This window comes from Haliotis cracherodii, unplaced genomic scaffold (assembly GCF_022045235.1).
Source record: "Haliotis cracherodii isolate W230 unplaced genomic scaffold, xgHalCrac1.p SCAF_2, whole genome shotgun sequence".
Classification (NCBI taxonomy): Eukaryota; Metazoa; Mollusca; class Gastropoda; order Lepetellida; family Haliotidae; genus Haliotis; species Haliotis cracherodii.
The window spans coordinates 37,499,857-37,525,686 of NW_027266275.1; positions in this window are offsets into that span (position 1 = coordinate 37,499,857).

Below are 25,830 nucleotides of genomic sequence, written 5' to 3' on the forward strand. Positions count from 1 at the left end.
CACGCTAGAATATGTAGACTGAATGAAAACAATATTAGACTAATGAAACGATTGTTTTTCTCAACTTTCTAGTACTGCGTTGCCAATTGGAATAAAGTGCTTCACAAATGACGCGAGGTTAGTGTAGACAACCTATATATACAGTCGACAGTTATGACACAAAGAAACTACTTATATCCAGCTAACTAGGTAATTAAGATAGTTCCACGAAAGGTCACAGTGGTATTATGGTTATTGACAGACATCAAAATGTCAGAACTTCGGGTTGATTACATGTCTCTTTCACAGTTAAAAAGAAGAGAACAGTCTAAATGAGTCACGAAGTTCAGAACCTACACCCACAAATCAGTCCGACGTTACATTGATTTACATTTTGCGAAGCATGAATTCTTAAAGGCACGGCAGCATATTACCTTTGCCATCGGTGTCTTTCTTGAGGAAATGTATCATGGGTTCAATACGCTTACGTATATGTATGCTTTTCTTTCCAGTGATATCTATCCCCAAGCCATACGTTCAGGTGTATCATTCAAACTGTTGTAAAATTTGATTATGTCTATTTAACCATCACTCATCGCTGCAACATTTTGTAAAAAGTAATCTGTGGCTGACTAATTTTGTGTAAAAATAAATCGATTCAAGGACGCCTGGGGTAAGAAATAAAATTTTGCAACCACATGACCCCTAGGCCATGTTTGAAATGTTGAAACTACGTGCCGAAAAAATGCATTTATTGATTATTTATTGAATTTCAAAGATAAGATGTCTGTCATACCCATCAGCATTTGTGTATTATGCGAATTATTTTTAATGTTTTAAATCAAATTAGTTTGCCCCAAGGTTAGTCGTGTTGAGCGTCATACCAAAATACGTGAAAAAATGGTGCTTGTTGTTCCCTTGTCGGAAATAAGGGTCCAAAACAAGGACTGGTCGGCTCTCAGTCAGTATACTGTGTCTGAGTGGGGTATTCATGTATCTCAATGAGCTAGCACTATAAACTGGGCATTATTCGGACTAGTACTAGCACACACACACACACACACACACACACACACACACACACACACACACACACACACACAAGCACGTTTGGATTAATTTGGAATATTAGAATGTGGTATGATTTCTGCATCAATAACACCCTCTGAAAACTGAAAGAACGGTCACTAGCTCTGTTTTTTAGTATCGCCTTGTTCCCAGAGGAAACGTGGCGTTTGGTGTGAGGTACAAGATTTAATGCATGTGTTTGAAAGATATGTTTTGACCATTAACGTATTGGGTGTTTTCATACCTTATTGTCATGAAGGATTCAAAATATCAACATAATACCAGTCCAGTAATGAATCATCTGACTTTATGCAGTATTAAATACAGAAACTATGACAAACATCAAAACCGCACGGAGACACTGTCTTGATATCGCAATATTAATCTACGCAGTCTCACTATTTTGATACATGCTGCTTATATTTTGGTAACTGAAAAAGAGGAAACAAAATGTGAATAAACCCATTCTCCCCAGCCAGCTGCCATCCAAAGCCTGGCTGCCCTACATGAAATGTTTGTAGTTGTCCCCACTGTAAAGGCCTCAAATAACATAACCAGTATAATTATGTCAGCATCAATACATTAATTGTTCGATCAAAGAATTTGATACAAGTGACATGTCAAATAATGCCAAATCTGCTAAACCATGCATCAGTACCATAAACGTTTGTCTTGACTCTAACACCTGGTGTCATGTACATTCCTCTTTTGTACTGAATTCACAAGCTCCACAAAATATGTACAAAGAGAGATATATTGCTGGGTCCAGTAAATGTACCTCCAAATCCCTGTTTCAAACATCAACCTTAATTCTTAATACAATTAAGACATTTTTTCTTGAATTTGCAGAAAGAAGTTGTGACAAGTTGGATTAATACAATGTGGATTCTCAAAAACGTAAAAGATTTTACAATCTTAGAAAAGAACACAGTTCAATTCTGTCAAAATGTTTGAATTTGCAGCTATGTACACCACTATCCCACATGACATTCTGAAGGAACAACTTCATTCCTTGATCCATGGGGACCATAGATATTGTTATTTACAGGGCAATATGTCAAAAATGAAAGCAAATGCCATCTGCAGTTTATTGGAAAAACAATGTGAAATGCTAGACTTGGATAAGACATTTAGTCAAGGAGTAGGCATCCCTTTGGGCACCAACTGCACTCCCCTTCTTGCTGATCTATTTCTTTGTGCATATGAATCGTCATTTCTGTTCAGTTTGGCAAAGTCAAAATATTTTTTTTTTTTTTTTTTTTTGTGGACCTGAAAATCCAGTGATGGATATCATGAGCATCGATCCACGCAATTGGGATATGATGACATGCATAAACCAAGTCAGCGAGCCTGACCACCCGATCTCATTAGTCGCGTCTTACGTCATGCATAGTTGCCTCTCAAGACAAGCATGGGTTGCTGAAGAACTATTCTAAGCTGGATCTTCACAGGTCCGAAGTCCAAATAAGGTAATTTGGCCAAGAGGTTTTACTTAAGCTTCAGGTATATCGTTGATCCGATATCGTTCAGTTACCATCAAATAGTCAATTCCCTTCCACTGATTTACCCACCTGAACTAGAAAAAAGGAGACAAGTGAGACCGCCTCGTCTGTTTCATATTTACACCTATACAAAAACATTCAGAGTGACAAAACACTCTCCACAAAACTGTATGACGAGAGGGATGACTTCAACTTTCCCTTTTCGTCGAGCAATATTCCTGCAGCTCCAGCCCTTTTTGAGGTACAGTCGAGCGTGCTCTTCCTCCCAAGAGTTCAAAGAGCGTCATACGACTCTTGCTCAGAAGTTGTTTGATTAAGGTTACAACATTCAAGGCCCCAGTAAAGCTATCAAAATGTTTCTGGCAGACATGTGGAGACATTACCAAATTTGATGCATCAGTGACAACAATGATGTCAGATGCAATTAGGCGCGGTCGGATAGCCTAGTGGTTAAAGCGTTGGCTCGTCACGCCGAAGACCCGGGTTCGATTCCCGACATGAGTACAATGTGTGAAGCCTATTTCTGGTGACCCCCGCCGTGATATTGCTGGAATATTGCTAAAAGCGGCGTAAAACCATACTCACTCACTCACTCACTCAGATGCAATTCCCTATTTTAGCGTCTACCATATGTTTCTCGTGTTATTAGGTGAACAATTGACATGTCTTTCATGTCTTTGTGACGGATGCCACCGGTGGGGCAGAATACGCTCACCTTTTCGCGAACACTTGGTATCATCCCTGTTTGATAGGGATTCATAAACACGTGCTCATAATATAGTCGCAATCGTTTTGACAGAGATGTCATGAATATCAAAAGGGTTTTGTGTCCTTTTTACCCGTCAGCCACCAATGTCTGCTATCAAAGCGCTGGTTCAAATGTTGAAGAAGTTCAGTAAACAAATACTTTTTACACATTTGGTTCGAGAGATCTGTTGGACGAGAATTTATGAAACTAATTATGTTCATGCACTGATGTAAAAATAAACAAATGTCCTCTGTATATTATACAGATAGGTACGATGAATGAATAGTTGCAAAGTCCATGTTGAAATGTAAAAGACAGTGAGTGAGTGAGTGAGTGAGTGAGTGAGTGAGTATGGTTTTACGCCGCTTTTAGCAATATTCCATCAATATCACGGCGGGGAACACCAGAAATGGGCTTCACACATTGTACCCATGTCGGGAATCGAACCCGGGTCTTCTGCGTGACGACCGAACGCTTTAACCACTAGGCTACCCGACCGCCCCTGTAAAAGACAGAGAGACTCTCAATAATAAACATTTCGTTTTAATGAAAAACAACTTTCCACAGTAACAGTGTCACACTTGATGACATGGTCGGAGGAGAATCTGTTGAACTAATCATCTCAGAATATGCGAGGGTTGATTGATGCTCTCTGAACCTCAGGAATTGCGTAAAAGTATTACGGTAACCAGACCTAATGAGACACAAGGTTGCTGCACAAGAGAACCATGTTTCAGATTCACATAAATAACACTTTATTAACAGTGTGATCAAACCTACCACGCTATGGTCGTATCATAGGGAATCATATCGTTGTTACATGATATATATATGATCCATCACTGAGTTTGTGGGGCGTTGGTAAGTTAACTAAATCTACATACTGTGAATAATCTGAAAACCTCTGAAGATAAAGTATCCCTGTTCTTGTCATGAGGTGATCATTTCGAATTCTTAGAATTGCCATGGATGATGTAGTAGTTAACACTTTAAACGAAATTCAGTCTATCGGCTTTTTAATGTGGGATGCTTTTTAATTGACGTAGATCGAGTCACATTGATGAAAACCCCCCAAAGATGTTGTCGCTAAACCAATATTGTTTTACTGATACATGCAAACAAAGATAGTGCGGAATGAAATATCTTTTGCAACGATATGACCAATAATTGTGTCATAACTGGTAAAGTAATTTTTAACACTTTTGAAAGGTTTAGTTTTTTCAATTTTAGTACGTTATCTTCAAGGTCACAGTTAGACACATAATTATTGACAAGGCACGCTAGAATATGTAGACTGAATGAAAACAATATTAGACTAATGAAACGATTGTTTTTCTCAACTTTCTAGTACTGCGTTGCCAATTGGAATAAAGTGCTTCACAAATGACGCGAGGTTAGTGTAGACAACCTATATATACAGTCGACAGTTATGACACAAAGAAACTACTTATATCCAGCTAACTAGGTAATTAAGATAGTTCCACGAAAGGTCACAGTGGTATTATGGTTATTGACAGACATCAAAATGTCAGAACTTCGGGTTGATTACATGTCTCTTTCACAGTTAAAAAGAAGAGAACAGTCTAAATGAGTCACGAAGTTCAGAACCTACACCCACAAATCAGTCCGACGTTACATTGATTTACATTTTGCGAAGCATGAATTCTTAAAGGCACGGCAGCATATTACCTTTGCCATCGGTGTCTTTCTTGAGGAAATGTATCATGGGTTCAATACGCTTACGTATATGTATGCTTTTCTTTCCAGTGATATCTATCCCCAAGCCATACTTTCAGGTGTATCATTCAAACTGTTGTAAAATTTGATTATGTCTATTTAACCATCACTCATCGCTGCAACATTTTGTAAAAAGTAATCTGTGGCTGACTAATTTTGTGTAAAAATAAATCGATTCAAGGACGCCTGGGGTAAGAAATAAAATTTTGCAACCACATGACCCCTAGGCCATGTTTGAAATGTTGAAACTACGTGCCGAAAAAATGCATTTATTGATTATTTATTGAATTTCAAAGATAAGATGTCTGTCATACCCATCAGCATTTGTGTATTATGCAAATTATTTTTAATGTTTTAAATCAAATTAGTTTGCCCCAAGGTTAGTCGTGTTGAGCGTCATACCAAAATACGTGAAAAAATGGTGCTTGTTGTTCCCTTGTCGGAAATAAGGGTCCAAAACAAGGACTGGTCGGCTCTCAGTCAGTATACTGTGTCTGAGTGGGGTATTCATGTATCTCAATGAGCTAGCACTATAAACTGGGCATTATTCGGACTAGTACTAGCACACACACACACACACACACACACACACACACACACACACACACACACACACACACACACACACACACACACACACAATGAGCTAGCACTATAAAATCGGCATTATTCCGGACTGGTACTAGCACTAGCACACACACGCGAGCACACACGCACACGCACACGCACAAGCACACGCACGCACACACACACACACACACACACACAATGAGCTAGCACTATAAAATCGGCAATATTCCGGACTGGTACTGGCACTAGCACACACACACACACACACACACACACACACACGCTCGCACGCACGCACGCACGCACGCACGCACGCACGCACGCACGCACGCACTCACACACACACACACACACGCACCAATATTGACAGACTTTCTTCTTTAAACATTGTGGAAATAGGTTGCATGTATTGCAGGGAAGGCTTGACTACATTTTTTATATTACCATAATTGTGGAAACTGAAGTGATGTGATGTACCATTTTTGCAAACACCTGGTGTTATCACTGTTTTTCATTGATCCATCATATCATTTACACACTTTTTGCCTTCGGTGTAAGGCTTAAATCATAGAAAACAGTGGCATTGGAATACAAACTTTTATTTCACTATTGAAAGATTGCTGCCTGTTATGACATTTAGACGGTTCTAGGCGACATGTAAAACAAATCTGCAAGTTTAAACAAACAGTTTCATTAATCCCATCATTTACAAACAACAAACAAAGCATTTATTGTCACGGTTGATTAAAAACATTAACCTAATACCAGTCGAAGAATGAATTATTCATCCTTATAACGGGGAGCTAAATATAGAAATATATAATGTCACAACCGTACCGAGACGCGTTCAGTATATATATAATACCTCACCCAGTCTGCCTCTATTACCACACATATTGCTTACCCTTTGGCAATGAATGACTGTTACCAAAGGCCACGTAAGATGAAATTAGCTTCACACATTTGCTTCATAATAATTGGTGGAGAATCCGTGACACTTATTTCATACATTCATAGACACGTGTCCTGTGTACATTATCCACACGGTAAAGTGAATTAATAGTTTTAAAGTGTTTGTTGAAATGCTGTAGACAAACCAACAAAGCTCAAGCAATACACAGATGATATTGATAATTATCCATATTTGAAAGACATTATAATACAAGCAACATGTGAATCATGAATATGATATCATTTAGTTATATTGTTATTGTTTGAATCATCAATACACAACAACGACCAAATGCATAACTCAAACCTAACAGTATTGAAAAGATACATCACATGAGAAACACGGATCAATGCACATGAATAAGCCTAATACAATAGGAGCCTCTCAATTGCAAAAAGGTTCTCGGTTAGCAACTAGCGGAATCACGCCACGTCTAACCGAAACATAACGGACGACTGGGTTTTGGAAGTGGCAGTCTGCTGAAGCCAGAGTTTTCAGTGAGTCCCTGAATACAATCTCCAGACTTTTGTACCTATGAGCCTCACAAAGGTCACAGCTGTGACATATTTCTTTAAATCTTGTTAGAATTTTTATTCACTTCACTTCTAGTTTTCATTTGTAGTTCTAGCGGTTTTGTAGACTGACCATACCACCTTACATAAGATGGTCTGAAATATACCATTGTTACATTGCGTTGTCAACACAATATAGGGCTATGAAAAGATATAATGAGGCCAAACCAGTCTTTGGCTGAGATTTTCGCAGAGATTTCGTATGATTATGGAATGGTTTTGTCCACAGGAACACATCATACAACGACTGGGTGGTGGGGCAGTCTAATTGTCAAAGCGTTCCCTCATCACGCCAAAGCGCTGGGTTCGATTCCCTACATGTGTACTATGTGTGAATCGCATTTCTGGAGCCCCCCCCCCCCCCCCCCCCCCCCCCCCCCCCCACTACGGTGATATTGCTTGAATATTTCTAAAAACAGCGTAAAATCCAACTCTTTCACTCACTCGCTCACTTATTCGTATTTGCGGTATCTTGTACAACAGCAGTAATTACAGGATTGATAAGAATATCAGACCAGACATAGCGTAACTTCCTTGTGAGGCAGGTCTCAGAGCCCGACAGCCTGTCTGAGGTGATGCTTTGACGCATCGACAACATCGTGGTGTAAGGCATACAGAGTATAACCTAACCAGCGACAGTGAACTGTTTGGTTCAGCGATGAGTCAATGCTGCTGCACCAAGCTCATGGGAGAGCTAGAGTGTATCGAAGTCACCATGAACGTTTCGACGCCAACTGCAAACGGGAGGTCGACAGATTTCGATTTTGAAGCCAATCTCCAACACGTTGTTCCATTTATAAACCATGCTAACGTCATTTTTTCAACAGGATATTAGACCATATACAGCATGTGTCAGAGCTTTTAACCACAATATACAGGTCTTCCCACCATTGTCCTCTAAATTGCCAAATTGGTATCTGATAAACCAGCTGTGGGTCCAGCTCATATTGGATGCATCACTGCAGCATTATCCAAATAAAACCACATACACTTCAACAGCTTGCACATACCGAGGGGGTTAATATTACCGAACGTTGGATTCGCACGCTCATTTCGTCTATGGGCAGGAGGAGCCAGGCAGTACTTGACACTTATGTTGGACCCACGAGGTGTATAGTTGTCCTAATAAATATTAGACCCGGGCCATAGGGGTAGCCAAGTGGTTACAGCGTTTGCTCATCTTACCGAAAACCTGGCTTTGATTCACCACAAGGGTACAATAAGTGAAACGCATTTCCGGTGTACCACTGTGATATTGCTGGAATGTTGCTGAAAGCGGGGTACAACCATTCTCACTCACTAATATTGGATACTGTGCCGTAAATGTATGTTACCCACACCATACATCTGGTCAGAATACATAGACACAAGGATTTCTATATATCATACGAGTATGGGCAAGAAAAGGGGACAGTATGTTTGTACGTTCTTATTCTGTTGGATAGATTATTTTTTCGTCAAATAATTCCAAGTTCCTTCCAGCATCATAATGTCATGTTGCTGGGTTTGTTGCAAATCACACAGCAGGACTTGGTGTAATCAATGTTTACGTCATGAGACCAATAAGTTTATAGCTGTGATGAAACACATTTATACAGATGTCAGTATCTTATCTATGAACATGAACCCTGATATAGGGATTCCATTTTTCCTGTGAATAAGCACACGTCAGTTTTCTCGAATGCAATATTTCAGTTTTTTATTTCTTGTCTTTTCGTCTTACCATCATGCCTTTCTTCTTGTGGCTTGTATTTTGATGCTTTAAGTTGTTCATTAGTTGGCCAGTTGCATGTCTAATTGAACCCTGCATTCCCATTGGATATTCCGTTAGGACCAAGATGAATTTCTGTCCATTTGAGATTACCATTTTACAATATCTGTGAACCTTGGAAATCACCATCCCATATTTTTATTCACAAACGTGTTTCAATTGAAGGGAATTACACAAGAAATATTAGTTATATAAAAGAAAATTAATATCATCCATTAAAATTATATATGAAGATGTCCCTAACTTGATTTTTCTTTGTGTTGCGTTAATTATATAGACTCCTGTTATGCCAAAGCTTGTTTGCATGTCCAAACAATTGCGTTTTCACCACATTTTGCAAAAGCAATTCACCTTCTTTCATTATTTACATTTTGAAAATAATGTTTGGCACCAGTGTTCCTCAAGGCTGTTGTAGCCTTGCTGTTTTCTTCAACACTTTAGAAGCTATTGATTTTATTAAATGTATTAAAGCTAACACCGTCATTTATCTTTAACATGAAAAAAGAGATTTTCATTGATGATGGCTTTTGGTTTCACTTCACCAACATGGCACCCACCCACTTATGAGTTGAACTATATGCTCGTCCAACTAATGGCGCCAACTATCTGGACACGAGGGCCCCTTGAGAATAATATCGAACACAGGTCAAGAAACGGCGTTAAGTTGCTGGAAGAGTCACGTCTTGAGCACTGAATTCATACACTTGAAGAAAAATAAATGCTTTTCATTTCCAGTTTCGCTTCATAAGTGAAATGTTCAGTTGAAGTTTCAACGAATAGTTGTACAAGACGCAAATCAAATGCGAAACATGGAAATACACCAAAGTCAAGCTTGTCCAAAAACATGCCTTAAGCTCTAAAATTGAATTAAATATATTGCTTCGAGCACCTATCAGCTGTCAAAGGCATTTAACATATGCCATGTTTATTTCTAAAACAAAAAAATCCTTTTCTCCGAAAGCTTTTTTCCAAAATTGTGTGCATTTGTATATTTCCTTTCGCACTTTTCTATATAAATACCATACAGTTTATTATCATTGTTTAGAAGGGAGTTCCACACAGCTACACTGGACGTGCAAGCAAATGTACCTTCACGATGTTTTATGCTTGTGTCTCCTTGTAAGGGAAAACTATAACGAATGTTTGTACTTTCAAATGAACAGTATACATACCAATTGTCGTCGATTTCTTTCTTGTTCAATTGTTTTTAAACATAAAATATGTATGGAACTATTGAATAAACAAAATCCATACAACGAATTGAATGACAAACTAAAGGTGGGTGATGAAGTTTTGCAGAAACAAACCAGCATAGGGATATATGATCAATGATGTTCTTGTGTCTGAATCTGAGACTTGCTGTCTGTGAACATTGTGGTGTACATGCGGATCAAAAGAGCTAACATGTTCAAATCTAAACAGCGGTAATTCAATGGCAGTTCCGTTTTACAACTAGTCATAATCAGAATCTACACAGACGTCGATGTTGACTCAATTGTAATGAAGAATTGTTATCCATCTTTGTTTGTAACTTAAAGAATTTAGTCGTATTCGGACTGTTGAAGATACATATAGACATATGTGTCATTAAGTTGGTATGAAATCATACCTGGTTGAAAATGACCCATTGCATGTTTTACAATTGTATAGAAGCGACCATGCAAACCCTGTCTTTAAAAGTTTCGATATCAATGACATCATTTCAGTATTAGGTGCCTTTTGTCCATGTTCCATACTCGATGAAAATAAGGATTTGGCTTCTTGTTGCCGTACTGGACTTGTCATAAGACAGAAGTGAGACAGCATTGTTGGCGATCAGACAGGATGTGCCAAAGGAAGGATTGTTGTGTTTGCATGTCACGAACTGGCTTTAAATTTGATCACCTTGTTGAAGAACGTTGGATTTGAAGAGCATCAAAAGGCATTGATGACACGAATATGCACACATCACTTTAAGCTCTACATTTCCGACCAATTGATAAATGGCCTATGAAAAAAACAATATGTAAACTTCGACTAGATATTGTCAATATACACATTTTAACCAGTTAAGTGTCTTGATTAACAAGAATAGACATTCTCCTACAGAACGTAATCACAACCTGGTGTCTGCTCTCTAACAATCAACAGTTGAACAAACGTTTCAATTTCGTAAAGTAACGATGCTTTGTTTGAATGCTGCCAATCGTCTCATGATATGTTTTGCAAGCAAACAGGCGTGATTAGCTGCAATTTTGCAGATGTCACTATAAACACGGATGATTATTCACTCACTGCTTATGCGACAAATCAGTTAAAGCAAATAGACGCAATTCAGCACAGCTTCATCATTTAGGAAAGGAAAGGAATGTTCGAAACAAAATATTAATACTCTTTGGAAAACTTAAATTGTATGATGATACATCATACGATGTAATAATTAAAAATGAGTACTGAATAAATTCATGCACATGTTGATGTCGTGATCTAAAATTCAAAATAAAGGAGAGATCCTTCAGGGTTACTTTCATACTCATTTTCTGCATGACAAAATTTTAATAGCTAGCAAAAACATACATTTCTAGTTGATCACACTCCAAAATAAGGGAACATCCTCACCATGAAATTAAAGTGGAGAGGTGCAGTAACTCTCCACCTTAAGTGACGCTGACATAAAGTATCTAAGACGAGAGGCCTTCCTGTGCTTCACATGCATAAACCGTCTCTGAAAGCCTCTTCTGTTACATAATCATGTTTCACATTGGCCGTCTTGCCAAATAGTCAATTAAACGATGTCACAACATCTTCAATCAAACCGTTGAAATCAGAGCCCCTCTTTGCACTTCCATCCCTTTAAAACTGAACTTTGTCATCTCAAATCCATTCCGCACGGCGTGCATTGAAGAGGTAATGCTGGCATGTAATCACTATCAACTGTACATTAAAAACGCATTAGGCATGTAGTCTGTAACTGAATGACTAACCATTATGAACTAGAATGAACCTCGAAAACGCAATCCCAAATGAAAGCCACCACCCACACGCACTTTGCAATTGCACCTCTGTTACACAAACGTTTTGCATGATTTAAGCCTTTGGCGTCGTGTATATGTCACACACTGACAGACAGAGGGGAATAGCTTATATTGCCCAGTGTTAGTTAGCGTGGATTGCATACCTTACACGTTATGTATACGATGTTTCCAATAAATCGATCCTGTTCACAGACAGCATGATCAAAGTAATTACAGATTCGACAATGGCTGTGATATTCAAGGTAGGTTGACATTCTATTGAGGAATGTGTGTACCAGACTTTGAAATATGGATAACGCAATGAACGCAATGTTTAGAAAAGGACACTCACACAATATGCTGTGTGGAATACTTGCCACAAAATGAAGCTTGTCATGGCTGCGTCGTTGTGGTGCTGTAATAAACCCACTGTCTCTTTTGCCTATAATACTGTGAATATCTTTCTATGTCACTTTCAAGTGAGACCTGCTGAGAGGTTTACCATCTGAATTGTGATACTTGCTAGATGATTTTACCTTTGAATAATTATGCATCTAATGTTGATTTCTGACAAGATAAAAGGCGCAATTATTCTCGCTTTCTGGTATTTTTTGTATTTAGACGTTTCATAATTTGGTTAGAAAAACCCTCCTCAGTTTTGATTGAAAATGTAATACCTTACTCGGCAAATTAGCGGTGAAAATTATTCGAATGTGTCACTGAAAATCAGTAAACACACAAGGTATTCGAGTAACTCATAATATATTAGTTAATGATTAACACTATAATATAGATGTGTCTCGGTTTCAGACATGGCACCAGTCACAACGCCTAGATATTCACTGAAAATGGGCTTCGAGTGTCCAGTGATTAGTACAGTTATCCTTAAAGACCATTTCAGTGTATGTGGGCAGAGATTGATGACAATATTGCACCATCAAGTTTTTCATATTGAGCCATTATCATTACGCCGAAAGTCACCAAAAATTATTCATTACTTTCTTTTTCAAAAACATTTTCAAACTTAAATTGAAAATAGTTAACATTTATCAGTTGAGTGGATATATCACACACCTCCTTATCCTCTTCGTTTCTCTTCCTGATAAAAACTTGTCCACAATTTAAAACAGTTCTTGGCAGCGATCACTGCAGTTCCTTTATTCGTCACATCGTGTCTGATTGATGACTCGTGGCTGATGGACGGTGAATGCCAACTTTTTTCTGTGTTCTGACTAATGGCAACTTCGGACCTCGGGCGACCAGTAAGAAGGCTCATGCTTCTCTTCATCAACTATCACACATATTTCACATCTAAAAGAAGGCACATGATACAGAAATGTCATGTTCTGATTGATGTGGGACCGACCTTCTAGAACCATTGGGAGATCACAAACGGTCATTTGCCTCATTGACATTGGCTTGTAACCAGACACACCAATATTCTTATATTTAGCGTCTTCTTAAATTTTACCCATCCTGTTATTTTGATCTCCACTTTAGTATATATTCAATCACTTTAAAAATTGGAACCTAAACAATAAACAAACACACATGTATTTTCATTCGTTTAAAATTAAATCATTGATCTTTGTCTGGCGATGAGATAAATAACTTCTTCCGTTCTTAAACTCGTTGCCACGAGTTCCGTTCTTAAACTCGTTGCCACGATTCAATCAATTGTGGTATCTCCACGATAAGTCAGGTGCGTTTCCAATTTACTCCCAAAATTGCTACTGATTTAATTAAGTTGATAAAAACTAAGATTGTCAATTATCTTTGACTTGAAAAAATACATTCAAGTGTTATGACGCTTGATTACCTGGCGTATCTGCTAGTACAAGTAGGCCAGAGAATTGTGGATACCGGTGGTGATATCGAACAAAGGCCAAGAAACGGCGCTACAGTTCTGGGATAGTCACATCCTCAGTACCGAATACATGCACTTGATGAACAATATATAGACTTCTCATGTTTCATTTTGAAGCCATTCAGAATTAAGTCTTTTTGAATTAGAACGACATGACTTCAATCCAGTGAAACATACTATTGAGCGCGGCATCTACGGATTGTGGCAAGAAATGTGTTTCTTGCAAGATTAAAAAGCAGTGCGGATGAAAGTATTGAATTATTAATAACCGTTACCACTTAAGTCGAATGTGTGCGCAACACAAAGAATCAAACAGTATTATACCAAAGTTGCTTTCTGATTACTACTTTCATAATAATTTTCATCATTCATTGGTACCATTGTGATTGGGGTAGACTCGTGGTTAAAGGGTTGCCTTGGCCAACAGCACATCATGTTTGTAGCCCGTTTCATGTGTCTCTCGCCATGGTATGGCTGGTATTTTACAAGCAGCGTTATACACCACACATTCTCTCACTCATCCACTACTTTCACGTTTGTTGTTATTGTTATATTGTTTTTTACACACATTCCTTCGTTAGCACGCTCGGTTCAAGTCAATATCGCCATGACCCATGACATATCTCCTATAGTATCATCCCATCGAGACACATTGACCTAGTCTCCATCTGGCATGTCGACGACTAAGAAAGACCAGTTCTTGTCTCCCGGAGGGGCACGGGGGGCCCACTCGTCTAAGGCGCCGCGGTTCGCTGTGCAGAGTTGCGTCCCTTTGGCACGCCTGAAACTTATGATTGTGGTTTCGAATTCTGGTTCGCCCTGATCAAGTTTCTAGGTTTGTCAGCACCATACCCGTGCTCGTGGGTTTCACCGAAGTGGTAAACGTCTGAGACCTGCATCACTTCATGATACATGAAACAAAGAGGACAGGGAGGGTAATACCAAGGCGGGAGAATGGACAGATACATTAGGACACTCTGAGGAAGAGAAATGATGCCAGCTGACGTTCATTTACACCAACACCGCTTGACAATATCAAAATCTGAAGTCACTAATAGTGACAGTGTTTTTGTTCCAAAGACATATTTGCATTCTTTCTTTTCTCAGCTCAAACCAGAATCAGAACACTTCTGAAATATTTCTAAAAAAAGAATCGTCTTCCAAAGTGGGTCTTAAAATCTACAATTTATGAAGGGACAGTAATTCTTGAAACGATACTCGAATCAAGTTTTCAGTTTTGCGACTTTGCTGCTTTGAAAATTTCGTTCAAACAATACACCATCAAAGGAAATGTCAAAACGAAGGTACATGTAGATGATGATATGCTGCATCAAAATGACTCACATGTAGGACACAATTCTCAATTATGTTCTTGGATCTGCTTCGGAGACATGCTGCCTTTGTGGAGTAGGGTCTACATTCGGATCAAAAGAGCTATCGTAGTGTTGATTATCTAATACTATTCCCCGGAGATGTGGTGTGGGGAGACATTTGCTCTTTGCTGAAATTCATATTCCAAAACGGTGTTTTTTGTTGAAGGGAAGTAGAAGAAGTTATCATTCCGATAGTTGAAACAGTATGGTAGTTCTGTATCAGGTAGACCGCCTCCGTGGTCTAGTGGTAGAGCGTCCGCCCGGAGAGCAGAAGGTCCAGGGTTCGATCCCCGGCCGTGTCATACCAAAAGACGTTTAAAGATGTTACTTGTTGTTACATTGTCTGGCGCTCGGCATTAAGTGGCTTAAACAGGGACTGGTCGGCTCGAAGTATACTATGTCTGACTGGAGTATTCATGTTAAACTGCGGCATGGTATCTCAGTGAGCTAGCACTATAAATCGGCATCAGTCCGGACTAGTACAAGCAGCCACACACACGTGCATGCACGTCGCTGTATAAGTGCAATCTTGGACTCGACGTTACCTCACCTGTATCAGCTTCATGTCCAATGAACTCACACTGGAAAAGCATGGACAAAGGTAAAATTGGAACTCCACAAAGTGTTTTTTTTTAGAGAAAACAGCGTAAAAAGTGTTTAAGAATCCCGGTGTCCAAATTCAAAAGTTATAACACATGTTAGGTATTATTAGGATGTATGCGTGTTCGTTTACAATTGAAATATAATATTTAAATAAGATATAACGTGAATGCGTTTCAAGCTATGCACAAATAATCTTTTGCAACTAAAATGCTTAATAACGTAAACTGGTTCATGTTGGAAGAAAGATTTCATATCAAGATAAATATATTGCTCTAATGAATATGACCGTACACTCTAATTGGATTATGGCATGATTAATCTCAGCTATGTTATTCTTTCACAAACATTCGACCGATTACGCAAAGTGCATCTTCTCCTTTCGAAGCCTGATACAGTATTTCTCAGATATGATTTTCCAGCCAACATATGAATTGCAAACACATGACCATTTTACGGAAAAACAAAAACAGCCATATCAGTTGACTACTCATTTAATATGGTATGGTATGGTATGGTATGGTATGGTATGGTATGGTATGGTATGGTATGGTCAGGATGCGCAGGATCGAAACCCAAGAAACCCTCAGGAGCCAAGCTGCGGAACAAGTGCCCATCCACCTATTTTCTACGACCATCGTTGTTTAACTTCGCTTATTTGAGAACTAGGGGCCGTAGGGTAGCCTGATGGTTAAAGCGTGCGCGTGTCACGCCGAAGACCCGGATTCGATTCCCATTTCTGGTGTCCCCCGCCGTGATATTGCTGCAAAATTGCTTAAAGTAAATTATACTCACTCACTCATTGAAAACTGTGCACTGAACATAGGATGACGTTCCACCAGACCCGTGAAGATTCCGGGGTAGAATAGGTCTTCAGCAACCCATACTTGCCGTAAAAGGCGACTATGCTTGTCGTAAAAGGCGACTAACGGGATCGGGTGGTCAGGCTCGCTGATTTGGTTGATACATGTCATCGATCCCAATCGCGTGGATCGATGCTCATGCTGTCAATCACTGGATTGTCTGGTCCAGACTCGATTATTTACAGACCGCCGTCATATAGCTGGAATATTGCAAGCAAACAAACAAAACGTTCCACCACGTTTAGAGATAAACTTCACCAGAGGTCCAGCAATAATTGTACGTTATATCGTCTTCATTACTGTCCGTCACGATATGGCTGAAATACTGCCGATGTGACGTTAAATCTTAACTCACTCACTCATTACTGTCACCGACGCTACTGCAGTATATGCTTTTCATTCAAGTGTGATATACAACTTAGCATCGATGTGCTATTGAAGACCATTTGTCCCTTGTCACCATTTTTACAGAATAATTGGGTCGTTTATCACAGTATGCTGAGTGGACGCTGCCACAAACATATGTCTGATAGGTTATACTGATAATTTTATAGTGAAATCTATAGTCACATTAAGTGCATTTCAATGTTGGGTTAATTTGTACGTTGGCTTTAAATGATAGTTAAACTAACCCCATTTCAAAAAGATCATGGGCACAGGCTTAAACGTATGATTACATGCCTCCAGACCCGTGAAGATCCGGGGTAGAATAGGTCTTCAGCAACCCATGCTTGCCGTAAAAGGTGACTATGCTTGTTGTAAGTGGCGACTAACGGGATCGGGTGGTCAAGCTCGCTGACGTGGTTGATGCATGCCATCGTATCCCAATTGCGTGGATCGATGCTCATGATGTCAATCACTGGATTGCCTGGTCCAGACTCAGACCGCCGTCACGTAGCTGGAATATTGCTGAGTGCGGCGTAAAACAACAACAAACAAACAATCAAAACAAACATGCCTCCATTTTCTGAATGTTACATTTGTTGATGAATGAATGCCTCTTGCCATCTATTTCCCGTATTATTTCAAACAATTATTCTGTGAATATAATAAATAAATATATACATGTACATACCCTCTTCTTGAGAGCCAGGCAACGTCAGTTCAGTGGATGTAAGCAGTTACAACGATGACAATATTTCACTCTTCGACAATCTGGCAACAAAAAGTTATTTATCATTTCATAATTGTATGTGCTTTGTCGTGTCCTCACATGCCGAAAGTCACTTATTCGTTCCCTTTTTAGGGAACCAACAAATTCAGTTCATATGTGTGTATTTTCACTATGACAATGACCAATAAGTGTCAGATATTTTATACTGAACCTGAAACCCTTGATTAAAATCTTTGAATACATGCACTTCAAAATGGAAAGTCTGCACGTCTGTCCATCGAGTTGTCTCTTTTCAGGAAAAACTGTTTCATGGCTTCAATAGACTTGATCATCAAACGTATGCTAAATTCTTGTGAGGAGCTTTATCAGGTCACCCCCTAATGGGCTAAGTTGTGCGCCCAGGTAGTTTACCTATTTACTACATCAGTTGGACAGTACCAAACCACGAGTTATGCAGATGTCAATGGGCATGAGTCACAAGTCTGACTGGATTTATCCACATTCACAATGCAAGCAAACCTATCTATCTCAGTTGACCTACCCTCAGTCACTCTGATCTTGGATGCATCGAAAAAGGGGGAGAGGGGGTTGGAGACTTGGCTAACGAGGAAGCGCTTTACGTCAATCATTTTGAACTTAAACCATTTTTCCTGACCCTACGGACCAAAGCTATGATACCGGAGCTACCGCGGTTTCATACGTGTGCAGCATGGGAAGCAACACGCCTTCTTTGAACAAATTAGCCACAGACATATGGGAACGGTGTCTGTGAAGGAACATCTGGCTCAGTGCTGTGCATCTACCGGGTAAAGACAATATCAATGCTGATGGGGCATTGCGGGTGATCATAGACACCACTGCGTGGTTTATTGAAGCACATGTATTCAGTGATATTTGTGCAATACTTGTACTTGGGGTATTGACTGGTTTGGCTCTCGTCTAAATGAAAGATTTTCACAGTATGTACCATGGAAACCTGAGTGAGTAAGAGTGAGTGAGTGAGTGTGTTGGGTTTAACGTCACTGTGAACAGTATTCCAGTTATAGCACGGCGTATCAGCTTAATGTTGGAGGAAAGCCCGAAGTGATGCAGGTCTCAGATAGATGTCTGTTGTTATGGATGTCGGGGGACACTCTCCCACAACAGGGACAATCTGTCATTGAAATGACTTTGATACTGTTTTCCCTGAGGTCTTCGGTAAATCTTAGACAGGCACACATTCATATCATGAATACAATCATCCTCGATTATCCAGCGTTAATTTATGATGAATAGCATGGAACCATCCTCTATACCTTCAAAGCTCGCACTTCGGTAAGCCTGCACTAACCATCGGGTAACTGTAGGTTAACCGAAATGCGATCTCTGGAGATACAGAGGATGCATGGAGCCATTCGCCACCATAACTTCGTTTTTGAAATGATGCCCTCATTCCCATCTGTCAGTATTTCTCTCGCAAATAACGGTAATTTGATTGGTTGGCTATCATGTTATTCTAGCCGGACTCGAAACTCGAAGATATGGCGGCGATTGGGTCCAGAATCCCAGTTTTGTTTGTTTGTTATTTAACGTGGCACTCAGCAAAATTCTACCAATATGACGGCAGTCTGGAAATAGTCTGGACCAGATAATCCAGTGATTGACATCATGAGCATCGATCCACGCAGTTGGGGTACGATGACCTGCATCAACCAAGTCAGCGAGCCTAACCACCCGATCCCGTAAGTCGCTTCATGTCAAGCATAGGTTGCTGAAGACCTATTTTAACCCGGACCACCACGGTCTAATAGATGCAGGTCGTATACCTTTACTACCATACTGTAATGAAATCAAGAAGCATGATTGGTGCTGACAAATAATCATGGGGACCCCAGCACAGCTTCAGACCATGTGACCCCACGTGCCCCGTATTAGTGTGTCAATGTATGATATGTACAGCTTTTAAAATTGATTATCAATATGTGCTCTTTATATTTCACATGTGTGTATGCTGTTCATTTGATTCAGGATATTAAGGGAAAAGGCACCCTAATTTACTCATCTTTCAAAGTTCCATTATCGCTTAGTCTTACATTGCGATTTATACTGACATTGAAATATCCTCTGGCCTTCAAATACATTTAATAAATCAATTCATGACTCTGTGATTAGTTAGATGGTGGTCAAACGTCATAACCGTTTGGTATTAATTGTATGAACTCGTACATTGAAAGAAATCAATAACTGTCTTCGTGGTTTCTTATAATTGTCTTTCTCGAAAGGTTACGAAAACAATTTGTCTGATTGAAAATCTATACGTGACGAACATCACCAGATAGACAGAGACGCAACATATTATCACGTCACGTACTCCTATATACTGTACCCCATACAGTAAGATAGGGAAGGAGGGTTAGCCTAATGGTTAACACGTTCCATTCCCAACATGGGTTCAATGTGTGAAGCCCATTTCTGATGTTCCCCGCCGTAATATTGCTTTAATAATGCCAAAAGCGACGTAACACCATATTCACTCACTCCACCACCCATACGCACTCATGGATATAACTGGAATGCTGTTCAAAGCGGCTATAAACTCAACTCACTCACTCTTACACATACAGTAATCAATATTGACAAGTAAGCTGGTAGGGGATGCTGCACCTATTTTAGAATAATCAGCTGGACAAACCTGGCATGAGGTTACAATAATACAGTTGTAAATATGAACACTTTGTGTGAAAACCCTACCCACAGAAACATTGTCATGGTTGTCCACGCTGGCGACTGAACACGCCAACAGCGTTTGGCTTTTGAATACGTTGTTCACACGAGACTTGACAAGATTACTAAATCATTACCATCTTGTCATGTATCCATTGGACGGACATTAATGTCAAAGATTAAGGCGTGTTTATTGATTGTTGACATTGGCGTAGAGTCACAAGCCAGATCCGTTTCTAATCATAATTCTTGTTTGGCAGTATTGTGTTGGTAGGGTTGTGTAACATACACACAAGTAATATAATGGAGCGAGTATAACTTCGCAACACAACGGCTACTGAACGGCGAGAGACAGCAAGAATACATTTCGCTCATTATTCCACTGAAGGGAATGAGTGAGTGAGTGAGTGAGTATGGCTTTACACCGCTTTCAGCAGTATTCCAGCAATATCACGGTGGGAACACCAGAAATGGGCTTCACACTTTGTACCCATGTCGGGAATCGAACCCGGGTCCTCGGCGTGACGAGCGAACGATTTAACCACTAGGCTACCCGACCGCCCCTGAAGGGAATGGAACCAGGGCATTCGACGTAGTTATAACATTAAGTGGTAGAAATCAAACAGTGACAGTGACTTAAAAAGTCATCAACACACTTGATGAGCAGACCACGCATTAAAGTGTCTTGCATTTATATGTGCGAAATTCACACAAACTTACAACAACAATCCAACTGGAATTTTGCATGAATGTGAAAGTAAGCAAGCAAAAAACCTTAATTTGTACTTTCTATGCGAAATTGCAATTTAGAGGAGACAACGATCCACACGCTCCTTGCATATATACCCAACAGAAAACAAAGCTGATTATAGGCATGGCATGTATCTGTCAATTTTCAAACGATATACGACAAAAGCCAACTACACTTTACATTGAAGTAAGGTAAGGAACCGCCCTTTTGATGCTCTAGGGGGAGGGGTGTGATTTTGTATAAGACGGGAGATCTTGTCAACAGCAGCTGCAAAACCAGATATTCTTTAACTAAAGCTATGAGTCTAAATTAAAAAATATATAAACAACTTGTGTTTTTTGTGCTGGACAATTTCTTTCTTATTTTCAACAGTCAGAAACATGATACATTTTTTGCAATCCATTTCTGGGACAATTTAGTTTTTTCGGTATTATCCACTTCAGGTACACTTGAGGCTATTTTAGGCTGACTGATGCCAATACTATCCCTGTTTAGAACACGTATTGTGTGATTGGGTTCTCTGTCCAGAAATTGTAATTGTCAGTTGACAAGATAATCGTCTCTTACGCTTAGCCTCCACATAAGGTGTCTGTTTCTTTCACATATGCTCATTTGGAACATAATGGAATCATCTGCAAAAACAGACCCCCGAAGGACACAAATCGATGGATCGTTGGCTTTGTTTATCGGATTAATATGTGTTGTTTCAACAAAGTGTTTAAGTTCAATAAACTTTCAATTGGTTTATGGCGTTACATGTATATTGAAAGCGAAACATTTTGGTTTGTTGTTTAACATCGCCGTCAGCAGTGTTCTGGCGGTCTGTAAATAATTGAATTTGGACCAGGAAAAACAGTGAGTTAAAACAAGGTCTTACTCAGTCGGGATGCGATGACACACAAGCAATCAAGTCATCGATTGCACTTTTGCTGCCTTTCACGATAAGTCCAAAGTTTAACGGTACATTTTTAATTTGGATAAACCAATAAGAAGGGGCATGGTACCGACAAAAAAGGTTTATATTTGGAGCTAAACTAGTAGTCGACCCTCTGATCAACAGATCCAGTCATGGCTAAGGGAGACAACCCAACACTGCAAATTGACTTGGCCACGCTGCCACCGTGGGAACATACACAACACTCGGTGCAATTATCGAGTGATCATTTCCTGGAAAACAGTAATGTATTTCATAGGTTTTTCTTAGTGCTGAGTAGGATTTGTCAGGAGACGAGTTACCGACCATTTCACTCCCTTTGAACATTTACGCCATTACAGAACGGGAAAAGTTTAAGGTGTTAAATTGTCATAAAGGACGTATTAGAATTGTTTAAAAATAACCTCCAATGTGATTGTCTTTTCGTCTTCATTGCGTGTTAGATCACGAGTCCCAGAGTCCGACGTAACACAGCAAGCAGGACATACATGTCCGTGTCTTTGTCGCGAACACCCGGTGTCATCGCTGATGTTCAGTGATCCATTCATGTCATTTTCACAGCTACGTTGCCTTACGCCAAATAGAATCTGGATGATCGAGACTGGCTGGTCTTTGACGTTATATACATGTATTTCTATCGTTCTTCAATTGTTGCAGTTTTTAGTTCTGGAGTAATCTTTTGGGCAATACTAAAATCTTATTGAAATCGCAGCATAACGCATAATAACATTATCTTTTCGTTACAACATATCCTATTTTGGAGATGAGGAGATAATTGAACTTCGATCCTTGCATAAGTGCATGTCCCTGAACTGTTTTATATGTGACAAACCGTCACACCTTACATGTTTTATAGAAGCAGTTGCATGTGGTTTAATAGGACAATGCTGAAGTACGCATGTATCCAACACGAGCTGGACCCACAGCAGGTTTATCGGGTTGACATTTGGCAATTTAGAGGACAATGGGAAGACCTGTATATTGTGGTTACATGAGATACTGATGTTACACATGCTGTATGCGGTCTATAAACGTCTTAGAAGATGACATTAGCGTGGTTTATAAGCGTGGTTTGCAGTTGGCGTCGAAACGTTCATATTGATGTCGATACACCCTAGCTCTCCCATCAGCTCGCTGCAGCATTACTATTGACTCGTCGCTGAACCAAACAGTTCTCTGTCGCTGGTTAGGTTATACTCTGCATGTCTTACACCGCTGATGTCGATGTTGACGATGTTGTCGATGCGTCTAAGCATCATCTCGGACAGGCTGTCGGGCTCTGAGACCTGCCTCACAAGGCAGTTCCGCTATGCCTGGTCTGATATTCTTGTCAATCCTGTAATTACTGTTGTTGTAGAAGTTGCCGCAAATGACCAGTGAGTGAGAGAGTGAAATAATGAGTGAATGAGTTGGATGGTCAGTTTACAAAACCGCAAGCACCCCAGAATCAAAACTCGAAATGGAGTGATAGAAATTCTAACAAGAATGAAACAAAATATGTTACAGGTCTGACCTTGGAGAGTTACGTGACGTACCGAAGTCTGAAAATGATGCTCAGAGACATGTTGAAAACCTTGGCGACAGCCAACTGCTAACTGCCATTTTCAAATTCCAATCGTCAGACGACGTTATTCCGTTGAGTTTCAGTAAGACTTGGCATGATTTCGCTACTTGCTAACAGACCATCTTAGGGCATTTAAGAGTCTACCAGTTTTATTGACCTATTCACGACTATTCACGACATTGATCTCGTGTTTCTCACGTACTGTAGCTTTTCAATATTGTAAGGTTTGGGTTCTGCATTGCTGTGTTTTCATGCTTCAAACAATGACAATATTACCAAATGATATCCTCCCATGCTCCACAGATCGCTTGTGTGATAATGCCTTTCACATGTGCATAATATGTGGATGTGTCTTGATGATTCAAACAATGACAATATTACCAAATGATATCCCTCCATGCTCCACAGATCGCTTGTGTGATATTGACTTTCACAAGTGCATAATATGAATAATATGTGGCTGTTTCTTGATGATTCAAACAATGTATTCATGCTTCACATATCGTGTGTATGATGATGCCTTTCCTATGTGTATAATTATCAATATCATCTATCTATTTCTTTGGGAAATTAGATTATTAGATTATTCTCTAATAGTGTAATCATACATTGGGCAATTCGTTTACGTTTCGATATGCATATCTTTGAAATCAGCATGTCTTCAACATGTCTCCAACATTTCAACAAACACGAAAATACTACTAATTCACAATAACCGTCTGGGTAACATGCACAGGGCAGACGTCTATGAATGTATGTAATAAGTGTTACAGATTATCCTCCAATTATTATGAACCAAATGTCTAAAACTAATTTCATCTTATATGCCCTCTGGTACCAGACACTGCCAACAGGTAAGTAATTTGTATGGTAATAGTTTCAGACTGGGAAAATTATTACTTATTCCTAATAAGGATGGATGATGCTTTCCTCGACTGGTATCATGTTATGTTTTTAATCAACCGTGATAAAAACGTGAAAATGCATTTTGTGTTGTTTTTATATTATACATTAAACGAAAATGTTTGTCGTCCAGAACCACATAACTGTCACAACAGGCATCAATCATTTAAAAGTGAAATAAAACAGATTCTGTATTCAAAAGTCATTTTAATTTAATGCCACTCACTTTTTATGATTTAAATCTTACACTTACCTTCATGTTTACCTTCATGAGATGAATGCGATTCTTAATAGACGGGGATATTAAGATTTAATATCGTCAAATCCAAAGAATACTCGATTATCTGCCGAAACAGACCCCATTGCGCGCAAAAGGCAAAAAGTCACATCACATCAGTTTACACAAGTAATAACCAAATCATCGTCGAGCCATTCCTGAAATACCGAAACTATATCCACAATGTTTAACGAAGTGAGTCACAACTGACAGCATTGTTACGGTTTCTTGCTATAGGCATCGCTAAGAATATTACCTGTCGTACTGACCGCCGACTCACATTGATTATATATACACCGATTATTCCCGTTGCTTGTGTAGATATTTGGTGAGTATCTTAATAACTACCACGTCTTTGTGATTAAATTCAGCACGACTCAACTGAGGGGCAAAAGAAAGTATATCTCAGTTGAATTTCACACAATATTACCAAGTCACAGACCGCAAAGTAAATTATTTCCTTCTGCCTCTGTAGAAAAGTCGGAGGGCACGGGTGGCCCAGTCGTCTGAGGCGCCGCGATTCGCTGTGCAGAGTTGCGTCCCTTGGGCACGCCAGAAACCTATGATTGTGGGTTCGAATCTCGGTTCGCCCCGATTATGTTTCTAGGTTTGTCAGCACCATACCCGTGCTCGTGGGTTTCACCGTAGTGGTAAACGTCTGAGACCTGCATCACTTCGGGCCTTCCTCCCACATTAAGCTGACACCCCGTGATATAACTGGAATAATGTTAAAAGCGGCGTTAAACCAAACTCACTCACTGTAGATAAGTCGAAGGTAAATCAACATTAAGGACAAAAATAATGTGACGATGAATATATGTGAGAAAATTAAATAGTTTTGTCTGCTTGAATTATACATCTGAAAGTATATTTTTGTTACAATAACACTGGAAAGATAAGCCCACATTAACGTCAGCGTACTGAACCTAGAATACATATCCTCAAGATAGACACTGAGGGAAAAAAGTGATATGCTGCCGTGCTTTTAA